Consider the following 26108-nt stretch of genomic DNA (forward strand, 5'->3'; position numbering starts at 1 on the left):
GTTTCATGGGCTTCGGTAAGTGATTTCTTCGGTACTAAAAGCAACGAATATCGAAAATACATTTCTGAGAAGTAAATTATTAGCGTTTCCATACAACAAATAAATTAATAATCATAAGAGAATGCCCTTTATAACTATCTGAGATTCTTTATATTGATACAATGCATTTCCAGCAATAAATATCGCTAATTACGCAAATACACGCAAGCTCCTTGTAAATTGTATGACAATTTATCCACTAAGGATGGAGGTTACTGTTCAGTGGACATTTTAGTGCGTAAAATGGATTTAGTTCGTGGGTTACCTATAAACTGACAAAACAACAAACTATAAATATTATTCACATTTTTGTAATGAAACAATTCCTGAATAAAGATTTAATTTGCAGGTTAAAAAATACTTTTATTAAATGAGAAATAATTAGTTGCCATTGAGAGATATTTTATTCAGCATCCAGAAAACCATTATTAGTATGTAATTTTTTTATGTTTACGCATTTTTTGAACAACATGTTGATAGTACAAACCATAATGAGAGTTTGAAAGTAATGTCTGAAATTAAATTGTCATCACTATGGTTATATATTATAAAGCAACATCCCATGCTGCCTTTGTCCATTCGTGATAAACTGAAAATCGACTATACAGAGTTTTATGCGGTTTCGGAAAATTATGCGGAGAAAGGCCCGGGTGTGTATTATCTTGAGGTTTTAAAAATATCGATTGAAATACGAGGATGAACCAATAAGTACTTAGCCAAAAAAAGAAAAATGAAAATTTTGGAAAAGTGTTGATTTATTTCTCAACAGTCTCCTTTTAGCTCAATATACTTGACTCAGAGATGCTTCAACTTCTTTACCCGACCTTCATTTTAACCCGTTGGAAAATTACGGTTTTTCGAGGACTGCAAAGTAGGCAGGCGATGATCTCGTTTGAATCAATTTTCTACCTGGCAAGTGACTTTCCCTCTCTTCTTTCTCTCTAGATTTTTAACACAAAAAAACATTTTAAAATAAAATATGTACATAATAATCGTTGTAATAACTAAATAAAAATGAACAAAAACCTATCTACTACCCGTATTTTTTATTCCACTACATACACACAATTTAACTTATACCTACCTAAACTTATTTATTCTATTTACAATATTATTTTAACTACTACCAACTAATCACTTTGAGCGTGTGTGTCGAGCAACAAATTAGATTTGTTTTGTTCGTAATTTAATGTTTTGTATATGTCACAAAATTATATTACCAATTTTGTATTGTTTTGTATTTATATATATATATATATATATATATATATATATATATATATATATATATATATATATATATATATATATATATATATAGGTATAAGTAACAGGCGTTAGCACCTCTTCCTGCACTTGCGTAGTAGTACCAGCCGGTAAATCTCTAACGTTTCCTAGAGATGGTTCGTTAGGTACCATCTCCAATATTAGTATTTGCCCTAAATTGTTACCTCCTGTATTAGATGACATTATAATTATTTCCGAATTCACAAATGGTGTGAAAAACCCGGCAAGAAGCAAATAATTAACTTGACGATTAAAACAATATCAAAATGGCCGATTACTTGATACCAACCGTCTTTGTAGATAGATGGTATGTATACTGTTGTAACTAAATATGTTTGAAATAAGCATATATAATTAATTTTATATAATATACAACATTTGCAGTTAATGTTTATTTTTTATGTAATTTTTTACATTTAATGGTGGACATGTAACACAGTAAAACCAGAAACCGCTTAGTTGATGACACTGATCAACTAAGCAGGATATCTTCTAAGGAAATAATTAATATTTGAAAGTAGATTACTTCGACATAATCGAAGTTCGTCTATAGGAATCCAGTTGTTACGTATTCGTTTTATTTTTATTGATTTGATTGCTGATTTTTTCACTATTTCTAAATGAAACATTTATATATACCTGATAATATAAGTATCAAAATGATACAAATATCAAAATTCTTTCTCCTCTTCCAGTTTTCTTTTCAGGTTTTCTATTTAGTATTACGTAAAGGTTGTTACTAACAAAGATGCTTTTTGCATGGTTTTGATAGATGTTCGTACAAACCCAGCTCATTTTCCTTTGCCACTGCTTGCTTGATGCAAGAACTTAGATGTTTATTCCACTACATACACACAATTTAACTTATACCTACTTAAACTTATTTATCTATTTACAATATTATTTTAACTACTACCAACTAATCACTTTGAGCGTGTGTGTCGAGCAACAAATTAGATTTGTTTTGTTCGTAATTTAATGTTTTGTATATGTCACAAAATTATATTACTATTTTTGTATTGTTTGGGCTCGGCACCGACTTCAAACTGATCAGTAGGTAGTAGTTAAAATAATAATAAAAAAAATCACATCACATCAACACATTCATCAATCACATTCATCAGCTCAGCGATAAAGTTGTACACAAATATCTGATTATTTTAGATAAAAAATATGTGGAAACTTTGAAATTTGAGCGTTTCCTTCGATTTCCCCCCTTCCCCCCAACATATCCTGTGCAAGTGCACTCTTTCATGCAAATAATAAAAGAATTATAAAAATCGGTCTATTATTGACGGAGAAATTGGCGAACATACATTTATATATATATATATATATATATATATATATATATATATATATATATATATATATATATATATACATACATATATATGTACAGGCTAACATAGAACCTCCACCTTCCACCACGAAGTTGACTAAAAGAAGCCGCGTAGGGCCAAATCTAGAGACTATGGAGGATGGGAGGGCGGTTCGTATCCTAATTAGGAAGTGGCGAACAACTAGAACACGATAACGAATAGCTGGCAACCCCGAAACTTTTATCTGGGATGTTATTGAAGGGTATTTCGATCGTTCAGTAACAGACCATCGTTTGGTTCAAACGTCCCACCATCGACTGCCCAAGCCTCGTCACCAGCTAACACCGCTGCCATCCGTTTTATCTATTTTGTATTTTCCACATTTTTTATATTACTTCAATAAATAACGGTCACAAAATGTAAACCACCACTGTTCCATTTCGTTTTACCACCATTCACCGAACCATCTAATTTACTCTAAAATGTCTTAAAGGAAAATTACAAAAAAAAACATGAAATAATGCCTGGAAGTAACACGAGTAGCAGTATTAATAAAGAAGATGATCTTATTATTTTTGTGAATAGGGAGAGTGACCAACTCTAAAATATAGGGCCTATAAATTAATTTAAGAAATTTCATATCAATTAAATCGCATCGCATCAAACATGTATAACCAACTTCATATTGAAGCCTCACTGACAGGCTCCAGCTTTTAGTATGTGTCATTTTGTCGAAGTGTGAACAATTGTTTTCAATCCATTGAAGATGTCTGAATTTGTACCGAGTAAATCGCTTTTGTGGGAACTTTTTTGTCAATTTGAAGAAAAAAGGCTTCGACGTTTTAGAAGTGGTGATTTTCATGCCGAACACAAATATTTGAAGGCATTACTCGATGAAACCATCCATGGGGATCGCTATCGACTACATTTGGCGCATTTGAGCTGAGCACTGCGCAAAAAACAACCGGAATACTAGCAGACGCAACAATGTTGTTCTTCAGCATGACAACGGTCGACTACATGTTGCTAAACTGGCAAAAACATACTTGGAAAGATTAAAATGAGAAGAGCTGCCCCACCTGCCATATTCTTCAGACCCGTTCTTTCGAGATGATATCCGTAAATTGCCTGGAAGATGAGAAAAAGTGCAACTATCGATAGACATTACTTTGAATAAAATACGTTGTATTTTATTCAGTACCGATTTTTAATAATAAAGCTTCAAATTAAAAAAATCCTTTAAAACTAATTATGGCTAAGGCCAATACAAGATGTGTTTATACAATATAACACAAGTTTGTGCTGATCCAGACCTGTAGAGAGACTGTTTTCTTTAGCAGATTTTTTTCATGTCCCCACAAGAGGTTGTTTAATGGTATATTTAAAAATTTAGTGTTCATGAAAGTTTTATTCTATATACATAATCTAACAGTTGATTGTATTTTGCAATTTGCGTTTTCAGTTTTAAGTAAATAGTTTTAAAATACTGTATTTTGTATTTTAAATATTGTAATTAGTTAATTAGTATTTTGCATCTCGTATTTTAAAAATTCTTTTGTAATTAAATATATCTTTTATATATTAATCGGCCTTGACACTTTTTGGAGCAAAACGGGAGCACTTGTGTAATATGTGCTACAAATAAATAAATTTCAATAAAACGAAATAAGCTTAAATCAAATAACCAGGAATAGGTGTCGGATTGGCGGTACAAATTATATAAACAAATATTTTGGCTCTGACTGACGCCCTGCCAGTTCCAACTCTTATACGGTAGATTAATCGCAAAATGCTTGTCAAAGCAATTTTTAATAGGAAAGCACGGTTCTGTATTATTCTGCCTTTAAAATGGAAAATTAATAAGTTAAAATATTATTAAATCTGTTATTTAATTTTAAGCCATGTTGTTTATGATTTTGTATTCGTTTTGGATATTCCAGTATTGTTGGAACTATAAAAAAGTAATCGTAAGTTGGGAAACAAGTCTATATAGAATAATGTGATAATATAAAGTTACATTTTACATTTTTTGTAGGTATAGTCAGCTGTGAAATAAAAATATGACATGTTAAAATTTTATCCTAATATACAATGACAAAATTCCAGGATAACAAGAACTGTTTGGCCTGTATTCACAAGGTATTTACATTTTCGTAATTAACTTTTTCAAATACATAATATAAACATTAATGAATTGATTTTGAATTTTAAGAATGTCTGTAAATTTGATCTATGGAAAATATAGTACAGCTGAAAATTTATATTCATTTAAGAACCGAAGTAGTTCATATGGTAATGAAAACATAGTAGATCAGATATATTTGATGAACTGGGGAAAAAATATAATATAGACAATGAGTGAATGTGATAGTTATTGCCTTGAAGGTGAATTTTATTTGATAGGTAAATTGCTCTTTTACCAATTAAGCCCTGGTATTACCTTGAATGTAAATTTTAGGTGAAAAATATTATGTAGTAAAATGTGAAGATCCATAATAGATTAATCTGAGTTATTGAAACTATACAGAAAAATTAAGGAAGTAGACACACAATTTATGTTGATGGTCCACAATCGATGTTGCAATTAGAAGAAATTGTGAATTTTTCACAGTAATTTAGTAAGTGCTTCAAAATATTTATACATTTCACTGTTATACATATTATATAATAAAATATGCTTTTTATCAATCATTATTTTAGTTATTTACTTGATAAACATAGTTGTTTAAAAGCCTAATGACCTTTTAATGACTGTATTAGAGTTCTTTTAATATATATATATATATATAATAACCTTATATTTTCATTAATTCAAGAGTTTATTCTGTAAAAATAGTATTAAAAAGCAAGTTTAATACAATAATCAGTAAATTAAAATAATGTTAAGGTGAGCTATTTAAACATGTCACATTCATATTATTATTTCAGTGTATAAGTCCGTTCATTCAAACACTGAAATCACGTCATCTAAATTGATGGCGTCCAAACATCGCAATGTTGCCGCATTAGCTCGAGCTTTAAGTCATTTTGGCTGTAGTATCTAAGTTTATTCTAAATAAACTAATGAATCATCAAATGTTATTAAATATAATTTATTTTAACATTATAATACATCTAGTGCATATTTTATCGGATTAAACTACAATTAATTATACAGTCATAATATTTTGGAGGTTAGGTTCTATTATATTTATATTGAACTCTTTGCCAGACCTTCTATGAGGTAGAGTTCTAGGAGCATTTTTTATGTAGTATCCCCTGGATGCCTAATCAACCTAATTAACAATTGTATATCCAAGTACTGTATTTTACTTTAATTAGATTTAATATATTTATCTTTTACAGTTTGTTCTTGTTTCCTTGTAAAGTCATCCTCATTGATATCACTGTCTCTCCTTAATTTATTATCTTACTAGCTGTATACATCTCTCTTGATAAAACTAGATTTAGTGACTGCATTCTCCCTAATGGATTTGTCATATCTGCAAAACAGTGAGTATTCTTTCTCTCCTAGTACATTACAATTACAAACATATCTATGCACATAAGTTTTTCACACTCCTCAATATGATTTCCTACAGTTATTTTATATAAATTTTATGTACACCTTCAGTTGTTTTCGCTCCCATCACCATGTCTTGGAGATTGTCAGCATTCAATCATAATCCCATATCCACAAAGTTTTATTCAAGCGAATAACTAAGCCGTTAATTTTCCAGTCTATCTAACGCTTGTTCACAATTCCATCATTTGTTAATTTCTTCTTCGATGTGTTTGATTGTGTTCATTCAAGCCGGACGTATTATTAACCATTACCGTTTCCAGCATGAAGCACAATATATCTGCAATGAATTACTAACAAAAATTAATCAATTGTTTTTCCAACCTTTACCTTTTCTCATCAATTTTTGTTTTATTAACACTTTTTATTATCATATTGCCATGAGTGACTCAATGTATAATTTTGCAATATATATATATATTTCATCTAAATACACAAATTGAAATAAGTCCTCCTTGATATTATATGCTTTTGAAAATTGTATTCTTTTGAATTCATAAGCATTGTCTGGACCTCTCTTTGAGTTATTTTTAAGTTATTTAAATCCTATATTACCCAAGAGTGTATAACGGATATTCTGAATGCCCCAAAGAGCTGCATATCTATAAGCTTTCTATCGATACTTTCCAGGCTGACAGTTTCTGAAATAATTGTATAAAATTATCTTTATAATGAAAAAATTACTCACTGTTTTATACATTTCATATATTTGATCTCTGATACAGATCAAATTGAGCTTGATTCGTCACCCGCTTCGTATTAGGACGGTTTCTTTTCGTTGAATCCAAGATTATATTTTTAATTTTTTGAGATATTTTAGTGACTGATAAAGCCCGGTGCAATCGGCATTTTAAATCAGAGTATTAATGTGAAGCGATTTGAAATTTATCAATAGAAATAAACCCTTAAAACAACGTTTGTCGCTTCTTAACCTGTAGTTTCTATAACTATTATTTGAAAGAATTTTTTAAAAACGAAAATGCCTGTTTTTAAAACGGTTTTACAAAATGCGACAAGCAATACTATAAACAACTAACGTGAGCTCACTCTGATTTTGAATAGTTAACTATCGTAATAACATAACTAATTTAACAAAGTATGCTGGAATTTCGACCACTATTATATATAAAGATTGGTTATAATATATCGTATTCGCTAATTTTGATAAATCCTATCGAAGATTAGTTACAATGCTAGTGAGCGGTCGTACCCGGTAGAGACGGGTGCGGGCGCCTACTCCAGGAACCGTCTTGACGGGTGGGGCCGCGTAGCCGTGTGCCTTATACCGCTTGTACGCTGTGAGTCAGTTGTTGCCACACCGGCGTCGCGGAGACGTCGATGACCGTCGACGCTCGTTCGCGCCGAAACGAATGATTTAGGTTATTTCGATATTGTTTTGCGACTTTAATGCCGGTTTAGTGCCAGTTATTTTTTACTTTTTTAATAAGATTTATTTTATATGTACACTCATGCAATAGGATTTTATGCTTTTTGTTCGTAATATAAGGTTTGTATTATTTTTATGACACATTATATTATCGCCATTATATATCAGTTCGTTTAGATGATTATAAAATCTGAAAACAATGTTATTTTTTACATTAATAATCTTTTTAATAAGATTTCTAAACAGGATTTACATAGTTCCTTAATTCAATCTTAACACTGATTTTTTATTTAAATTTATATAGTTTCAGGTATTTTAATTAATTTAGTATAAAAGTTATCTATTTTCAGTATTAACATATATTTAACTTAATAATATATCGGTTTTTATTTCATTTATTTATATACTACATACATAATATTGAATTATATTGCGACTCAAATAAATTGTAATTTATTGAAAATATTTTTTACATAATATTGAAAACATAAATTTATTATTATTAATAAAAGCAGTTTTAAAACAATTATTATTACTAAATATATTTATGATTAAGTGTTTTCTTATTATTTTTAGCTGCATGTTAATATTCCATTATAGAAACTAAAAAAATCAATGTAGGATGAATCAAATAACTTATAAAGTATTAAATAAAATGATGCCTAATTATTGATATTTGAATAAATATACCTTTGTTGTAACTAACACTATTTACATTTAATTAAAGTAATATAAAAGTTGATTGTTTTCATTATTATATTTTTTAATATTTAACATATTTTTAATATCAATAAGTTTTATTTTGGTAAATTTGTTGCCAAGTTGCTTAATTATTTCGATATCATAAACACATTTATTTCTTACCACTCCAAGGAATATGTTTCCCTTTAATAGTTTTTCGAAAAATAAAAATTGTTGCTTGCCCGTTTCGGAAATAGTTTGTGCTATGTCTTATATTAAGTATGAATCTGTGAATTTTAGTGATGTGCAATTCAGGTTTATATTTATATAAAAGTAATTGAAAATATAATGTAAATATTTTCCATGACATTTCTTGTTCGATGTCGATATTATGAAAATCCTCGGCAGTGAAAGTAAATTTAATTAATTTCAATACATAAATTATAATATTTAATCAATATACTTATAATATTTATCATTACATTTGTTTAAATTTATATTATGTGTTTAAATTACTTCTATTATTATATTACTATACATTTATTTGACAGTTCAATTGTTGAATATGCATAAATAGAAAACTGAAAATAATTTAATTCGTGAATATCTAGTCTACAAATATTAAGCTCTATTACTATATTAGATAAAATTAATCGATAATATGATTATGTAAAATATTCCGATATCATTTCAGTATTATCTTGCTTTTATGGTCGATTTTCACTGCTTGTTGAAGTTCGTCGATGTTGAAATTAATAAGTCAGTGTGCCCTGGAAACATTTCAGCATCAAACGTCATATTAATTTTGACAAAATAAAGTTAATCGTCGCTATGAAAAGTTAAATTGTTTCAGTTCTTTGTAATTGTGATATATTATTAAGAGAATCTATAATATAGGAGGTGTTTCAAATATATATGAGTGTGTTATGGATACTCAACGTAACAATTGTGATACAAAATGGTTTATTCGGCGTAAGCACTGATAATTATTATGTTTATTTTATTTGTATTATATATTTAATATGATTTACCCGTAACGCATAAATAACATTTTTTTAACGTCCAGCACAGACATTCATATAGAACAGAATATTATTACATGAGTTTTTATTATTAATATTTAGTTAATTATTTTAAAGATGCTTGTAATACAAAAAATTAGCTTTATTACTTCTTTTTTTATCATTTTACTAGCGACCCGCCCCGGCTTCGCACGGGTACAATGCTGATACTAAATTAAATACACTACAGAAAAAATATGAACGTTGTATATAAAAACATAGCGGCCCGCTCCGACTTTGCACGGACATAAAATATATATGCCTATGTCACTCAATGAAAACATGATTAAAATCGATCCAGTATTTTTGATTCATTCATTACTGCCCTTGGCCTGCACGCATTAAATTTGGAGTAAAACAATTCCTCTTCCCCTATACTTACTATGAAGATTTCCTGCTATCTTTGGAATATCTAAATTCATACAATTTTTATTACATTACACATTTTTAAACGCAAATTTTAAATTTGTAATATCTCCGAAAATATTTGTTTAATTTACATGCTCTAAGGAACCATATTGATCTATATTAATTGCACACTGTATTTAAGGTACTTAATTCGATAAGGATTAATGCCGTATTGCTTAAAATAGCTTCGTAAATAAGCCATTTTCTCACGTAAAAAGTAAACAATAAAAATGGTTAATGTGGGTTATCCCTAAAAGATAAACATATACCATCGCGGACTTTTTTGTAGACCTTTTTATGGTGTACAATACTGTATTACATTAATTTGATCTAACTCGTAGGGTTAGGCAGCGTTTTTGCTAATTGCTAAATAAGCCTAAAAAAATAGGTTAATTTACGACATCACGTTAGAAACCTCTAATATTAGCAATGTCGCCTTAGTATATTATGCATGTATTATACATATAAACCTTCCTCTTGAATCACTCTATCTATTGAAAAAAACCGCATCAAAATCCGTTGCGTAGTTTTAAAGATATAAGCGCACATAGGGACATAGGGACAGAAAAGGCGACTTTGTTTTATACTATGTAGTGATGTAAATGATGATTAAAACTATTTTAATAACAAACCAATTATTGATAGCAGGTTTTGTAAATTTTGGTTTTTTTCGTAGTGGTAAAAATACTTAAAATTACAACACTTTAACATATTTATTTTTATATTTTGTGTAAAGCAACGTCTTTAGCAGTCTTTATTCTTATTATTATTATTAACTATTAACTCGGAATAATAATTAATTATTAGAAGTTCAATTATATGCCTTTATTGTCAAAAAACGAAAGAACTTTTTGATTTGATATACATGAATTAAGCCAATTTTGGTAATTTAATTAATATATGAGTTGTTGCTCGGATAAGTTATTCATTTCAGCAACTAGAACAACAAAATAAGTCCTAACTTGAATGAATCATGTCCAACGAATATGTCCATGGAATACAACGGATAAGTGATAGGATATAAGGGTTTTAACGTAGATTTTCAGAGATTTTGTTCAAAACTGGTTATTTCTTTCAATGCTAAACTCAAACACATTATTTTCAACGTTATATAAGTCTGTTCTTAAATTAGATGAATTATTGGTGACATATTTCTTTGGATATTTTTGTCTGTATGTTATGTTAAAAATCTATATTAAATTAGTTCAAATTAGATAAGATATGCACTGGAAATATACAGTTTAAATAAATTAATTGCTTTTTTATTTAATTAGCTTTTGTTAACTTCAGAATTGAGATTTCTATTCGTAGTAGCTGTTTATTTTAAATATTTAATTACGGATAAAAATAGGATGTTATATAACTTGAATTATTGGATCTATCATTTGAGATTTATACATGAGTGAATTATATATGTTGTACTTGTTTCGGTGGTCGGTAAATTCCGATGACCTTCACGCACAAATATTGAATTAGACGAAACACACCTATTTCAATTTTTGACCGAACACAAACAGAATCGAGAACAGACTTCCGTCCATAGCAATTTTTTGGAAATAGAATGATGGAAGTCGTAGAATGGCCAATTCAAACTTTAGAATTTTATAAAAGCACAACAACGTCCCAAATATATAATAAATAATAACATAGTTTTATTTGGTTATATATAATATATTTTTATTATAAGTCTGCTTTAACCGTTCTATTATTTTTATCGGATTAACAGCTATCATGTATGTTTTGAATTTACAGGAAAAATATATATTCCGGAAATATATGAAGTATAATACAGTCTTGATACCGTGATAACGTATCTATTATCTCCCCTTAGTATTAATGATGAGTTTATTAATTTTACATTCAGTATAGATAAAATGTTTACAATTATATTTTTAATTGGTATATCATTAGCTATCTGTCTTCCTGTTATTAATAGCTTTATTTGTTGTTCTTTAGTTTGAGTGATTCAATAATTAAAATCACATGGCACGCATATTACAACTGGTTCCTAACTATAAGTATCTAGACATTTTTCCTTTATATTGTTTTTATAGCCCAAATAAAAGACCTAAACTGAATTGACATTTGATGGACGTACTTCCAGTAGTGCATTCCACATAGTTTTAAAGCATGGCGCAGTTTTAACGAATAACTATGTTAGTTCAGATGGTATTTTGTCTCTTCAACCTCCGGATCCTGACAATCCAAGTATGTTAATGTCCAATGTGGACGTCTTTTCGTAAATCTTTTAATATCTTTGTTGACCCTTGATATCCGTAGATCTTTGTGGATAACATCATTTCTAATGTACCATGGGTGTTAATATTGCTGCAGAGAACTTAAGTAGTAAATTCGTAATAGAAGGCTTCAAGATCTACGTCTATAATAAACGTTTATTTCTGAAGTCCTAATTCAAATCGATCAAACAATCACCACATTCGCTTAAGCCTCATAATTATTAGTTGATAAATTGATAATGATTAACATATTATGGTATAATATGTCAAACTGTATGACATATCTATAAACATATCTATAAACATTTTGTTATATTATCGACATAGTAAAATCGCCGAATAATTTAAGATATAGCCAAACGACCTACTGAGAGTATATTAAAACAATTTTGTTAGAGTTTGGGCCACGAGATATTGCCTTGTCTCTATAAAATCAGTCTCAATTTGTGGGTCTACTGATTTACTCATAATTGTATGTAAACAAAAAGCACACTTCATTTCTTTTTTTAAAAGTTTTACTAAATAACTTGAGATATACACTACGATACAACGTAAAACTTTGATTGCTCTTATAGGAACATCTGGACTGAAGTTATAGTCAAGTAATTAATAGTAAACATGAGCGGAACTTACTTACTTACTTACTTACTTACTTACTTACTTACTTACAAACTTACCTTCTGGACAAATACCTTTACCTTCTGGAGTTTATTCAAGTATCGATGATACTTGCTTCGAACAGCCTGGTTGTGGGCCTGGAATGACGGAAATAGGCACTACAAATGTAGTAAGACACTTTTGAAATTAATGGTACCAATTATGAACAGAAATGTGACTGACTCCTTCAATTTACCTTCTACATAATTTTGATTTTGATCCACTTCCTTTTGTACATGTTCTGGGCTCGTGGTATTATTTTAATCATCACTAAATTGTTCATAAGTACTTAAAGGAAGGTTTTAATGTATCAAAAAATGTCTCACGTAGTAACTACAATAAATCTGCTTCATGTTTAATCAACCAGTTTAGGATTTTTAAAGTTTTCTACTCACTTCTTAAGGATCGCTTTTTTAACGGAAAACGATGAAGCATTTCCTCACTATCTGTGCATCCGAGCACACAGCACTTCCTAGAACGGGAATGTATTTCAACTACGGACTTGCACCTAGTAATAAACTAAAATAATAATTTAATCCATAAACGTTATAAAAAGCTGACCACACTGTCCTCTACATAAGGCACATTGAAAATGGTGTGCAAAATAAACAAACCATAGAACGAAATGAACGAATCAGATTCCGTCACGGTTCTTAGCATAGCGAATAAAACAAGGAATGTGTTAAAGGTAGCGACTTCTACATGTTGGACGGAAACTTCCTGCCCTACCCGTATTTAACATAATAGTTTGGAGAGCATAATTGGCAACGCCTCTGACCGTTTTAATTTGGTAATATTAGGTACGTCTGTGTTTCTATCCGGTAATTTCCAGAACTGTATCCGTTAGTTGGTTGATCGAAACACATTGCCCTGTCTTACCTGTTGGCCCAATAAACTTTTTATCTTAATTAATTACTGACATCAGAAGTGAGATTCTTATCCTGTCAAGTGTGTGTGGTTAAAATATAACGAATATTTCAAAGACTATAACATTTGTGCCGAGGTTGTAATAGTGAGTTAAATAAGAATTACTCTATTAACATAAGTGGTGACAGTGATAAAATAGCCTATGGACCATACCCGTCAAAAATGTAAAATCAGACTGTGTAGGAACTTTACTTGTCGTCTAATCAGAACAGAAGCTAGAAATAATTGAATTAGCGTAAAAATGTTGTATGGCGTGGTAAACTTCCTCATCTGATGCTTCTAGTGCACAAGCTGTGCCGTCAATCATGATGTCAACATTTGTTTGTCGAAAATCTAAACTACAAATTAGGGGTAAATGATAACATATAATTGTTAAGCAAGTTAATCTATCAAATTCCGGTACATTGTTACTATTTGAATGTCAAGCTATATATAATAGTAGAGGGAAGAATGTAATAGACCTTATTCTTGGTTTAGCTATAAATAATCTCCCAGTTAACTTGCCTATAATGCAACCACTCTCTGATATGGTGTCAATGTCCTGTAAGAAATACTTTTATCTCTTGATAAATAAAATACAAATATTCAACAAACATTATAATGGTCACTATCTTGATAATATACTAGGGGTTGCAACGGTGATTACAAAACCAATCGTATCTCAACTACGTCAGCAAGATACTCTTCGAGAGACTCTAAGAAACTATATGATTTCCGGTCAAGGCGTCGCCCTTTGTATCCTAAAAGTATACATCTCAGCATTTCCATTGTTCGGACCCGTTACCACGTCCGCCTCGATTAGCGAATGAGTCATTAGGTGCCCTCTATGTAATTGGTCAACAATGCCGGTCTATATTTTCTAACGGTATATCTCTTAGTGATTATGGAAAATTTCACTTGATTCATTTACCACAACGACCTATGTTGATGCACTGTATTTAGTATCATTGAATAGGGCTATGTATTTTTAATCTGAAGCGGCAATAGAAATAAAAATTTGTGGGTATATACGAATAGTTAATTTAAATCAAGAAAAAAAATAATTTTAAGCAAGTTCAAAACACCGTCCCGCCTTCTTCCTGTTCTGTAATAATTGTAAAGTCATCCCTTTGTACTCAATCAGTGTAAAAAGCCCCATGCTGAAATTAGTTTTCGGTTAAAAATTTTAAAACAAATAATACTAATTGTTCAACTCTAGACCAAAAGAAATCTCCATAAATTCCCTATTCCGACTCAATTGTGCGATAACAAGACATAGCATTTCATTATAATGATGACTGGTGCAGAAACATCCTACAAACAACAAATATCCGAGAAATCGACAGACCTAAAGCTTATGATGCAGATCTTTTCAAGTCGATGAACAAAGAGGGTATTAAATGTCGGCACCTGTGAACTTCAGCAGTTTTACGGGCGGTCCATTTAATATTTTTATATATTAGCTATACATGATAAAGTTTTGCTCCAGGAATTAGATGTCGTCATTACCTAATATTTTTCTTTTTTAGTTTTTTAATACCTTCGGGAAAATATTCGATCATTTTTTCTTGTTTGTCCAGCTTTCCTATTAGTTTAAGTAGTCCTTTGTGTCTCTTTGCTTATTTTGACTCATACTTCCATGAACGTTATTATATTTTTTCGGTTGTTTCTTTTCACTTATTGGTTCTTGAGGTTTAACTTGAGCTATTCTATTTCTCCTCCCTTGTATTGTTTTAGCAACTACACATCCTCTATAACTTGCCGGATGCGCTTCATTGCAGTTTACACATTTCGGCTTAGTTTCTTTGGGTCACACTCTGTGGTGATATGTTTACCTGAACATTTTACACATCTGTTTTTTTGTGTCCGTATCATGTTCAAAGGCTAACATAAATAGACGTAATGGCTTCTTGAGGACTAAAAGTTCTCCTTTGTTAATTTTGATTTTTTATATTTTAAAACTATTTGTCGCATTTAAGCATTTAAGCCCATTTTGGTTTAGTTCTGCATTAATTTTTCACTTTTAGCTGATGATGGAAGCGCTCTTGCCATAGCTTTGATGCCTCTGTTTTTTTTTTGTCGTCATAAGAGTGCCATTACAGTTTCAGCAACTCTGAACAATCTATTATTTTTGTGAATATTGTACGACATTCGGCGTCGAGTTTTATTTGTCCATTGTTTAGTACCGTTGCTTTGAATATTATATACTTGGACCTCATCGTAAAGCAAGTCAAAGTCGGTAATATTACTTACGATACTTGGGGGTGACCTGGGCATTCCAATTTCTTTATTTTGTTCATTATTTGGTTTTACTTTTATTTGCTGTGATGATGATCCTGGTGAATTATTTGCTTTTATTTTTTTACTTTTACCCGTTATTCAGCCTATTTCTTTCTGCAATTCTTCTTCATCTGTTTCGTATGTTGTCGTTTGTTGGCTTGGTGGTTTGTCCTTACCTTCAGAGCTTTGTTTATTTAGTTGTAGCTGGAGGGCATATATTTGTTTTTGAATATTGGTTAATGCAATTTCAAGACTCTCTGACTTTTCGTTCATCCACGCATTGTAGAGTGCCCGTTCGTTCTGGGTTCTAGTAGTGTTTTCTACATTCAAAACTGCAATATGTGATATCCTGATGTCGATGTTTCCATTTTATCTATTTTTTGTGTAGTGTTCTCATATTTTTTTACGTGTTGTTGAAATAATACTGTTATTTTTATGTTTAAAATTATCCTACGCTGCATTTGTGGTCCAGATATTCAGTTTCGGCTCTTAACGTTTTATGGCATTTTGCATTTATTTTTTACAGTACTGACCTTTTTTTCCGATGGCACTTTCACTTTTTCTGTATATTCTAAAATCTCCTCCAATAATATATCTTGGGCTTATTTTTAATAATAAATGTCTATAACGTGAACATAATAAAGGAGGATTTAATAAATAATAAATGGAAATTAAAAAGAGAAAACTGGAACACTCTATGAACAAATTATCATTAAACTCAATCAGGGTGGTACAAAAGACACTAGAAATAGAAAATAAGAGAAGCGTAGTGATTCTGAACATGGCGTCTTTGGAAATGATGTGTTATGAAGTTCTAACATCTCTAGGATGTGTTACAACAACATGTCGTCAAAATGTAGACAAATTGTACATTTAAAAAGAAGTGGCAATCCCGTCTAGTTCATTTACACTTTCCTTCAAATTTAAGAAAAAACATAACTGACATTAAATGAAACGGTCTAAAATATCGCATTACTAGATCGAATTCTATGTACCATAGATATTTGGAACCATTCATGATTTTCTTGAATAGTACAAGTCTTCGTCGGTATTTTTGGCCAAAATATTGAGAAAATATTAACATTAGAACTCGGTTTTATTCTATTATGTAATATCTAGAGGAATAATACTAAAATTATGGATTTATAAATACATAAGGATTGATAATCAATTTATCATAAACATATAAGTTGCATTTAATATATCTTAATATTAAACTTGAAAATCCGTTGTAGATCCTTCAGGTCTCTCCTAAAACCTTCTCTGAATAACAATAATCAAAATTCCCAAATTTAAATAAAAATATGCTACCTACCTAAATATACATATATTTATCTTAATCAATTTTAAGGCATATTGATATTTATTTTTCTTGTAAATACTCTAATATGCATCAATGATGCTGATGTTATAACAAAGCGATATTTAAGTTCAAAATAGCTATTCATTTCAAAAATATACTAAATATCTAATACCTGCATAACTAGACATTCAAAACTCTTTTGATTTATTTGTAATATAAATATTGTAAGATCAATTTCGTATTAAAATGGTACTGATAAAATAAATTGATTATGGCCAAAAGCATACCCTTAATCTAGTATTATTTTATCAACCACCTTATAATACACTAATATTAATGATTTACTGAAATCCTTATTTGGGATTTTTATTAATTAGACATCGTAAATAATATTGACGATCGGCGATGATTGAAATTACAATTACTGACATGTTTAAATGTACTAGGTAAACTAATACATATTTATCTCAAAATATCTACGTTTCACTTATGAAATTAGGAAAAATACAAAACAACAATATTACAATAAACATAATTTATTTAAGTATAAAGGACAATAGGATAAAGTTATGTTATTTGTGTTGCATCCACTTCATCGATTTTCTCTGGACTATTTCTTAAGGGTCTAAGTTATATGGACTCACTAGGATTGTGGTAACATTGGACATTAACTGCAAATTTATCATCTTCTTTCTAATTGAGGTAGACGTCCCATATATCCACCTTGTGGGTTATATAACAGTATATATCTTGTATCTTTCAATTCATTTGCCCATCGTTCTACACTTATGGCGTCATTTTCATCTCTATTAGCTGTGGATTCAAAATCATAAGCTGCTTTTATGTTTTGTAACTCTTCATGAGTCACTAAATCTAATCTTCTTACATTAGTAATATCCACATCGTGTCTTACATCATCCTCTATAACATTAAATGGTAATTTAGCTGCTCATTTGGTTACAATTTATTCTCTATTTGTTTTCGAGAGCTGCAAGAGTTTAAGGTATTTTCATGTCCAAAATATGTTTTGGTGAATTCTACTTCATATTCATCTTTGTTCTAATTTAATACTAGCTAGGCAATATGTATTTATCTTGTTTCTTCCTTGAAATTCCTTGGACCCTGAAATATTATGCTAGCACAATATAAAGAAATATAGCTTCTTCTCTCTTGACACGAGGTTGGGGCTTGCTCCATATCATTTTCCCATATTTGAATTTCTTTAAAGGTATTAAATTTCAATAACCCCTCAACGTTTAAGTTATGAGTTGAATGTAAATGATTCATTAGAAGATTCGCTTACATTGTAGTATGCTCGCATAACTTACATGTGTACAGTATTTTTGTTACTTTGGTATCTTCATTAATCGCAGAATGCTTTGTTTTGGATCCAGGCTGTTTCAATATTTGTTTGCTGCTATATTTATTTTCGCAAGTAAAATATTTAAAAATGAATACACCCTTCAGATTTAATGCAGATATTTTTTCTAAAACATAAAATTATTGTAAGATTCAGCAGGAAAGTCTCTTGATATGGACATTCAAATTAGAGCAGGTATATAAATTCGTACAGTTTTCAAAATAGAAAAGCTTCTTTTGTTCCATGTTTTGTCTTTCCATAGCAATTTGATTTTCTTATATAATTACTTAATTCTACTATTATAATATAAAACAAAGCAATATATATAGAAAAAATTAGTGTATACAATAATATAAACTAAATATTTCAATCAAAAACTAAATAAAATATATTTCAATACAATCGTAAATTAAACTATCTAAAATTATAAAAAAGACTAATTAAGTAATAATTTGGTTAAAAAAATTTGCGTTTGCACTCGAAGAAGCGTACTTTTCCCCACTGAGAACACAAAGCGAAATGCACGTAACAGCCTTGGCGTGAATTTCAAATAAAAAACAATTTTTTTTGAATTAAATTTGTTAAATTAAATTTCAATTAAATATATATATATATATATATATATATATATATATATATATATAATATATAACAATAAATATAAATTTATAATGTCAATTTATCTACATTTATCTAAATTTATCTAAAAATATAAATATAATATAAAAAACATAAAAAAATAAAAATCTATAAGATATAAATATAAACCATAAGCAAAAAACTTTGGTGCATAGCAAAATAAAATTACCTCTTCCATCTTTCCGTCAGTACTTTTAATATTTTATCCGAAAGATCATTATGGAATGTACAATTGAAGGAGTTTTAATTTACTTTTTTAAAATATTTGACAATAATTTTGTTATATAATCGACATGGCAAAATCGCTGAATAATTTAAGATATAGCTCAAAGACCTACTGACTACTTGTATATTAAAACAATTTTGTTAGAGTTTGGGACACGATATATTGTATTGTCTCTATAAAATCAGTCTCAATTTGTGGGTTTACTGATTTATTCATAATTGTATGTAAACAAAAATCACATTTCATATCTTTTAAAAAGTTATACTAATTAACCTGAGATATACACTACGGTACAACGTAAAACTTTGTTGGCTGTTATAGGAACAGCTGGACTGAACTTATAGTCAAGTAATTAACAGTAAAAATGAGCAGAAAGGGGAATACTAGTTGAATGAATACAAACTTTACCATTACCTTCTGGAGTTTGTTCAAGTGTCGATGATACTTGCTTCGAACACCCTGGTTGCGGGCCTGGAATGATGGAAATAGGTACTACCAAGTAAGACAGTTTTGAAATTAACAATTATGAACAGAGATGTGACTGACTCCTTCAATTCGCCTTCGATATAATTTTGATTTTGATCCACTTCCATTTGTACATGTTCTGGGCTCGTGATATTATTTTCACCATCACTAAATTGTTCATAAGTACTTAAAGGAAGGTTTAAATGTATCACACAAATATCTCACGTGGTAACGATAATAAATTTGCTTCATGTTTAACCAACCAGTTTAGGATTTTTAAAGTTTTCTACTCACTTCTTAAGGATCGCTTTTTTAACGGAAAACGATGATGCATTTCCTCACTATCTGTGCATCCGGGCACACAACACTTCCTAGAACGGGAATACATTTCAACTACGGACTTCTACCCAGTAATAAAATAAAATAATAATTTAATCTATAAACGTTATAAAAAGCTGACCACACTGTTCTCTACATAGGGCACATTAAATATGGGGTGCAAAATAAAAAAACCATAGAACGAAAAGAACGAATCAGATTCCGTCGCGGCTCTTAGCAGTTTCATGTTAGACGTGGCGAAACATTTCGCCAAAATTTCCATAAATTTCCATATATTCGCAAAATGTTACCAAAACACCCACCTACGAAATTTCCTGCCCTACTCGTATTTAACGTAATAGTTAGGAGAGCATAATTGGCAACGCCTCCGACCGTTTTAATTTGGTAATATTAGGTAAGTCTGTGTTTCTATCCGGTAGTTTCCAGAACAGGTTCAAATTTAAAAAATTAAAATAATATTTTTAAATTTTCAAACAAATTCTGGTACATTGTTACCTTTCGGACCAATAAACTAGTATTGTGGTCGAATAAAGGCCTTCTATTTATCCTGTCAAGTGTGTGTGTTTAGAATATAACGAACATTTCAAATACTATAACATTTGTGCTGAGGTTGTAATAGTGAGTTAAATAAGAATTATTCTATTAACATAAGTGGTGACAGTGATAAAATAGCCAATGGACCATCCCCGTTAAATTGGTAAAATCAGACTGTGTAGGAAATTTGCTTATCGTCTAATCAGAACAGAAGCTAGAAATAACTGAATTAGCGAAAAAATGCTGTATGGCGTGATAAACCTCCTCATTTGATGCTTCTAGTGCACAAGCTGTGCCGTCAACTATGATGTCAAAATTTGTTTGTCAAAGATCTAAACTACACATTGTAAGTGATAACATTATAATTGTTAAGACAAGTGAATCTATCAAATTCCGGTACATTGTTACTATTTGAATGTCAAGCTATATATAATAGTACAGGGAAAGAATGTAATTGACCTTATTCTTGGGTTTGCTATAAATAATCTCCGAGTTAACTTGCCTATAATGCAACAACTCTCTGATACGGTGTCAATGTCCTGTAAGAAATACTTTTATTTCTTGATAAATAAAATACAAATATTCAACAAACATTATAATGGTCTCAATCTTGATAATATACTAGGGGTTGCAACGGTGATTACAATAACAATCGTATATCAACTACGTCAGCAAGATACTCTTCGAGAGACTCTAAGAACCTATATGAATTCCGGTCAAGGCGTCGTCCGTTGTATCCGAAAAATGTACATCTCAGCATTCCCATCGTTCCGACCCGTTGTCCGCCTCGATTAGCGAATGAGTCATTAGGTGCCCTCTATGTAATTGGTCATCAATGCCGATCTATATTTTCTTACGGTCCATCTCTTAGTGACTATGGAAAATTTCACTTGATTCATTTACCACAACGACCTATTTTGATGCACTGTATGCAGCATCATTGAAAAATTCTGGGAATATATGACAAGTTAATTTAAGTTAATAAAAGCACCAGCCTTCGTTCTGTTCTGTCATCATTGTAAAGTCATCCATTTGTACTTAACCATTGCAAAAAGAATATTTGAAATATGTATATAATAATCCTTGTAATAACTAAATAAAAATAAACAAAAACCTTATCTGTGTTCCTTATTTATTTTTTGAAGTCGGATAAATTTTCTTGTTAAAAATATTATATTTTTCTCTTTTTGGTGTTAGATATTTGCTCAACAAATTGTGCAGTTATTATATTAAGTATTACAATGGGCATGTCAAGTAAAGTTGCAGTCTGTTTGAGGAAAAATATGAATAAAGGAACAATGATTGAAAATAAGAAATGCTTCAGGCACCGAGGTCCGCTACCTAACCTAACTGATTTGGCAAAGGCATTAACCAAACTAGAACACCCACGAAAAGTCGTTGTTTCCACCGGGAATCGAACCCGCGACCACCACGTGTGATCTGAAGACTCTAATAACTAATCTCTACGGCTTCTCATATGATATGGTTAGTCTTTAAAAAGCAAACTGAACGAATTTGTACGGATAACTAACATAGAATAATTAACTTAGATATTATAAACAAACATTAGTGCATTTTCCATTTTTCGTTCCCGTTTCAAGACCATAGGAACCTTTAATATACTTAATGAACTCTGCTTTTCTTGGAATCCTGTTTGGTCAGCTGATTAAAGTCCTTGTTGATGTGGAACGCGTGTTTGGTGTTGATAAGGATTTGGTATAGGAATATTGCGATTATACTGAGGTGAATTTTTGAAAAGGGATGAGTGAAAAATTCCTTTTGAACCTTTGCACTAATGTATTTGAGTAATTCTGTATATGAGACGCTCAAATTTTTTTCTTCGCTATTTCTAAATTTGTTCATCTCTTCATGGCCGATGTACTTAGACTACTTTAACCCGTCTAAATTAAGGAGTATGTCTTATAGAGCAGACAATTTGCTTTTTCTACACGTGGGAGGATACAGAATTCTCTGTGGATTATAACGGCCTGGGTTTTCTTTGGGTTGAATTGCAACTTCCAAAAATTTAATCATTTAACCTCAGTATTTAATTGTCCTACTAAAACTTCAATGTGAGAAGATTTTTGTCTTCAGAGATATCGAGCTATGTATATCTTGATTGTGAATTCTTCACGCTATAAACAAAATCTAAAGGGCCGGCTTGGTTGGCACAGTGGTCAAGAGCGACAGGAAGGCCCTCTTACTGTTGCGATAGTAGCGGTTTCGAATCCGGCTGGGTAAATTTATGTTTTTGATTGTTTATAATACGAAAAAGAAAATCTGTGACTGCGATCAGCCACGTCGGTAACCAAGCTGGGTAAGACCGGATTTCTTCTGAAATCATATCTAGGGCCGTGGGGAACAGATAAACACTATTTAGTAAAAAAGAGACGTTCAATGTTGTACATATTATGTACATACATATGTAAAATATTTTCTTGTCAACCCAATATAAAACCAAAAATATCTGAAAAATATCTAAAACATTATTTGAAAATGTCTATATTATGTTGTAGAGCGAGAGAATTACAAGAAGATAAATCAAATTGTAGATATGTTAAGTTACTATGCTACAAAGGAGTGGAAGTTTGAGAACAGCAACGTGAAAACGCTATGGAAAGAAATGAGAAAGAGCGACCGGGAACTATTTGATTTTGATATTTGTGCTTTGAATTGGGACATGTACTTTTACACTTGTATCCGAGGTAAATCTTACCTAGACTGAAGTTCATTAATGATTGATGCTAGATGAATGATTATAAATATCGATTATATGACAGAAGAACTGAACAAATCCAAATTAGAAGTTATTGTTGTTTTTTCATTTCAACTCATATATATTTTTACATACTAATTACACCCAATTTTTCAATTATTTTGATATATATTAAAATATTATTTGTTATATCAATTTATTTATGAATCATCATCTAAGTTAAAAAAAATTCGACAATTTGTATTATGATGTGATGGGAAATGATACAATCATACTAGACCCAATAGTGATTCCTAACTAGTGCTCAAATATTTCAATATTTTAACGACAGATGACGCTGACTTCAAATTTTCCTATAATGTTTCGTCAGTATTACGTTCCGAATAAAAAATATTTAATACTATAATATTTCTATTTCCTTATAAGAACAATATATATAAATCTAGTAATACTTGTTAAAAAGCTCGTAACACCTAATAACATTTCTAACCTTACTAGCTAAAGAATTTCAGCATTCCTTCTATTGAGTGTTTTCATTTGTCTTCATCAGATTGCCTATTTTTATCCAAGCACAGTCTGTGATGGGCCACATGAGAACAAAAGTGGTCTGGGGATTAAAATACGGCCTAATATCGGTAATATTCACTATATCACAGGAATTGAGATGGAGGAATTCTTTCTTCAGGTCTTGAAGTCTGAATAAAAACTGAAAATATGTCATTTCCCATTTGGTGGCCTTTATGAACTTGTTTTTCAACTGCAAACAGTCGCCTTTGAAATAGAATACCGGGGCATACCTTTCGCCGTTTCTCGCCGTTTTCACAGAAAAGTACCAAATTATCTACATTAATTTGCAGGAATCCACAGGAATCTTCATGTATGTCATTACATATATTATTAATCAAAACGAACATGATCCTGGTGCAGAATTTCAGAAAATTATACGTCTGCTGAAAGTCTTCCATGAATATTTTTCTATCTTTGCCTTCTACGAATAAAAGCTTCCCAGATGAACCGTCACAATGTTTAAAATTGATCTCATTAAATAAAGAAGCTTCGTATTCGCTAAGGGGATATCAATTTACTCGAAGGCTCTGATAAACTTCTGGTGAAAATTTGTTCATCGTGGAGAAAATTCTCTCATTTATAATTCGAACGGAGACATATAACAATAACAAAAATTCATCACCAGCCACTTGATTTTACATCAAATTAGTATTGTTGTTATAAAGATGATTTTATTCATTTCTATATTCTATTTACAAATTTTATTGCGAATATTTTAGGAGCTTGAGTTTATATTTTGAATGACCCATTGGACACTATTCCACAAGGAATAAGAAAATTCTATAAGTTAATGATTATTTATTATTTAATATTATGTGTATGTTGGTGTGTTACATTATATAGTGCTTTGTTAATTTTAAAATATTTCGTTATAAACATATGTTAATTTTTGCCTTTGTTTTAATAGTTTTTATACATATAACTCAGCCCAAATATTTAACCATTCTTAATTATAACCTTTTTTTTCTAATAATAATCCTTATTGTATATGATATTTCTCTTTTTTTTATCACTATTTACCTTCTATGCCATGTTATATTACTATAAACAAAGTACCAGAATATAAAGAAAAAATAAACGTACAAATGAACAAAAATAAGCCATTGTTGTTATATCATCAATGTTTTTGATATACCGATTATTTTGATTTTGTTTTCAAATTATATATTTGTAAGTAATTTGTAATCAGTTATATTCCTCGTTCAAACGAGTAGATGATAGTGGCGATGACGAATCTGTAGTTAATTTTAGATATGACTTACCAACAGCTGTTATCAAATGAGTCATCTACTTGAGGTTTTATAAATTGCAAGAATTCACAACTTGTTCAAAACCACCTCTAACTATCTCACTTAATGATAAATAAAATGCCATAGTTGATATTTCAACTCTGTAACTGAAAAAAAACCGAATAATTGAATCTAACCTGAAATCTAAACATAACCTCAGAGAAACATTAGGCTATATGGACATTCATCCGAGCAGGTTTTATGGACCACTATAATTTGTTCAAAAATAATAAGCAGTAATTAACATAGTACGTTTATTGATGAAAAAACAAATTTCACATAACAGAACAAAAAATTTTAATTTCTTATAAGAAAAATATTAGTGAACTTAATACTAATTTAACAGCCTATAAAACCTATAATAAGATTTGGAATGTTACTGACTAAAAATTTTTCTTTTATTTAAAATTTCCATTCATTTGACTGCCTACACTCATCCAAGTGTAATCTGCAACGGGCCATTTGGGAACGAAGCTTTCTTGATGATCAAAATATTGGCTAACATCCACAATATTCACTAAATCACAAGAACTTAGTTGAACATCTTCTTTCTCTAGGCCCTGAAGCCTAAACAAAAACCGCAAATAAGTTAACTCCCATTTGGTGACCTTCACGAACTTGTCTTTCAGCTGCCAGCAGGTTCCTTCGAAACAGAACATCGGTGAATATTTTTCGCCATTTCTTACCTCAAAGGGTACAAATTTGTTTTCGTCAATTTGTAGAAATCCGCAGGAATCCTCGTTTATATCATTGTGCATGTTATTACTTAAAGCGAACATAATTCTACCGCAGAATTTGAGAAAATCGTACATGTGCAGAAAGTCCTCCAACAACATCTTCGTA

General features: G+C 30.3%; 1 protein-coding gene across 2 annotated transcripts in view; it reads left to right on the forward strand.

Moving 5' to 3' along the window:
• Nucleotides 1-7577: 7577 nt before the first annotated feature.
• The window catches only part of LOC143205931 (eukaryotic translation elongation factor 2-like), a 52071-nt gene continuing 33540 nt past the window's right edge, over nucleotides 7578-26108 (forward strand). For both annotated transcript variants that reach the window (XR_013007997.1, XM_076418944.1), the window contains exon 1: nucleotides 7578-7717. The gene's annotated coding sequence lies outside the window, so the exon portion shown is untranslated. The remainder of the gene's footprint in view (nucleotides 7718-26108) is intronic.

This window comes from Rhynchophorus ferrugineus, unplaced genomic scaffold, assembly GCF_030347505.1.
Source record: "Rhynchophorus ferrugineus isolate W39M unplaced genomic scaffold, kcgeb_rfMv2 rfM102, whole genome shotgun sequence".
NCBI lineage: Eukaryota > Metazoa > Arthropoda > Insecta > Coleoptera > Curculionidae > Rhynchophorus > Rhynchophorus ferrugineus.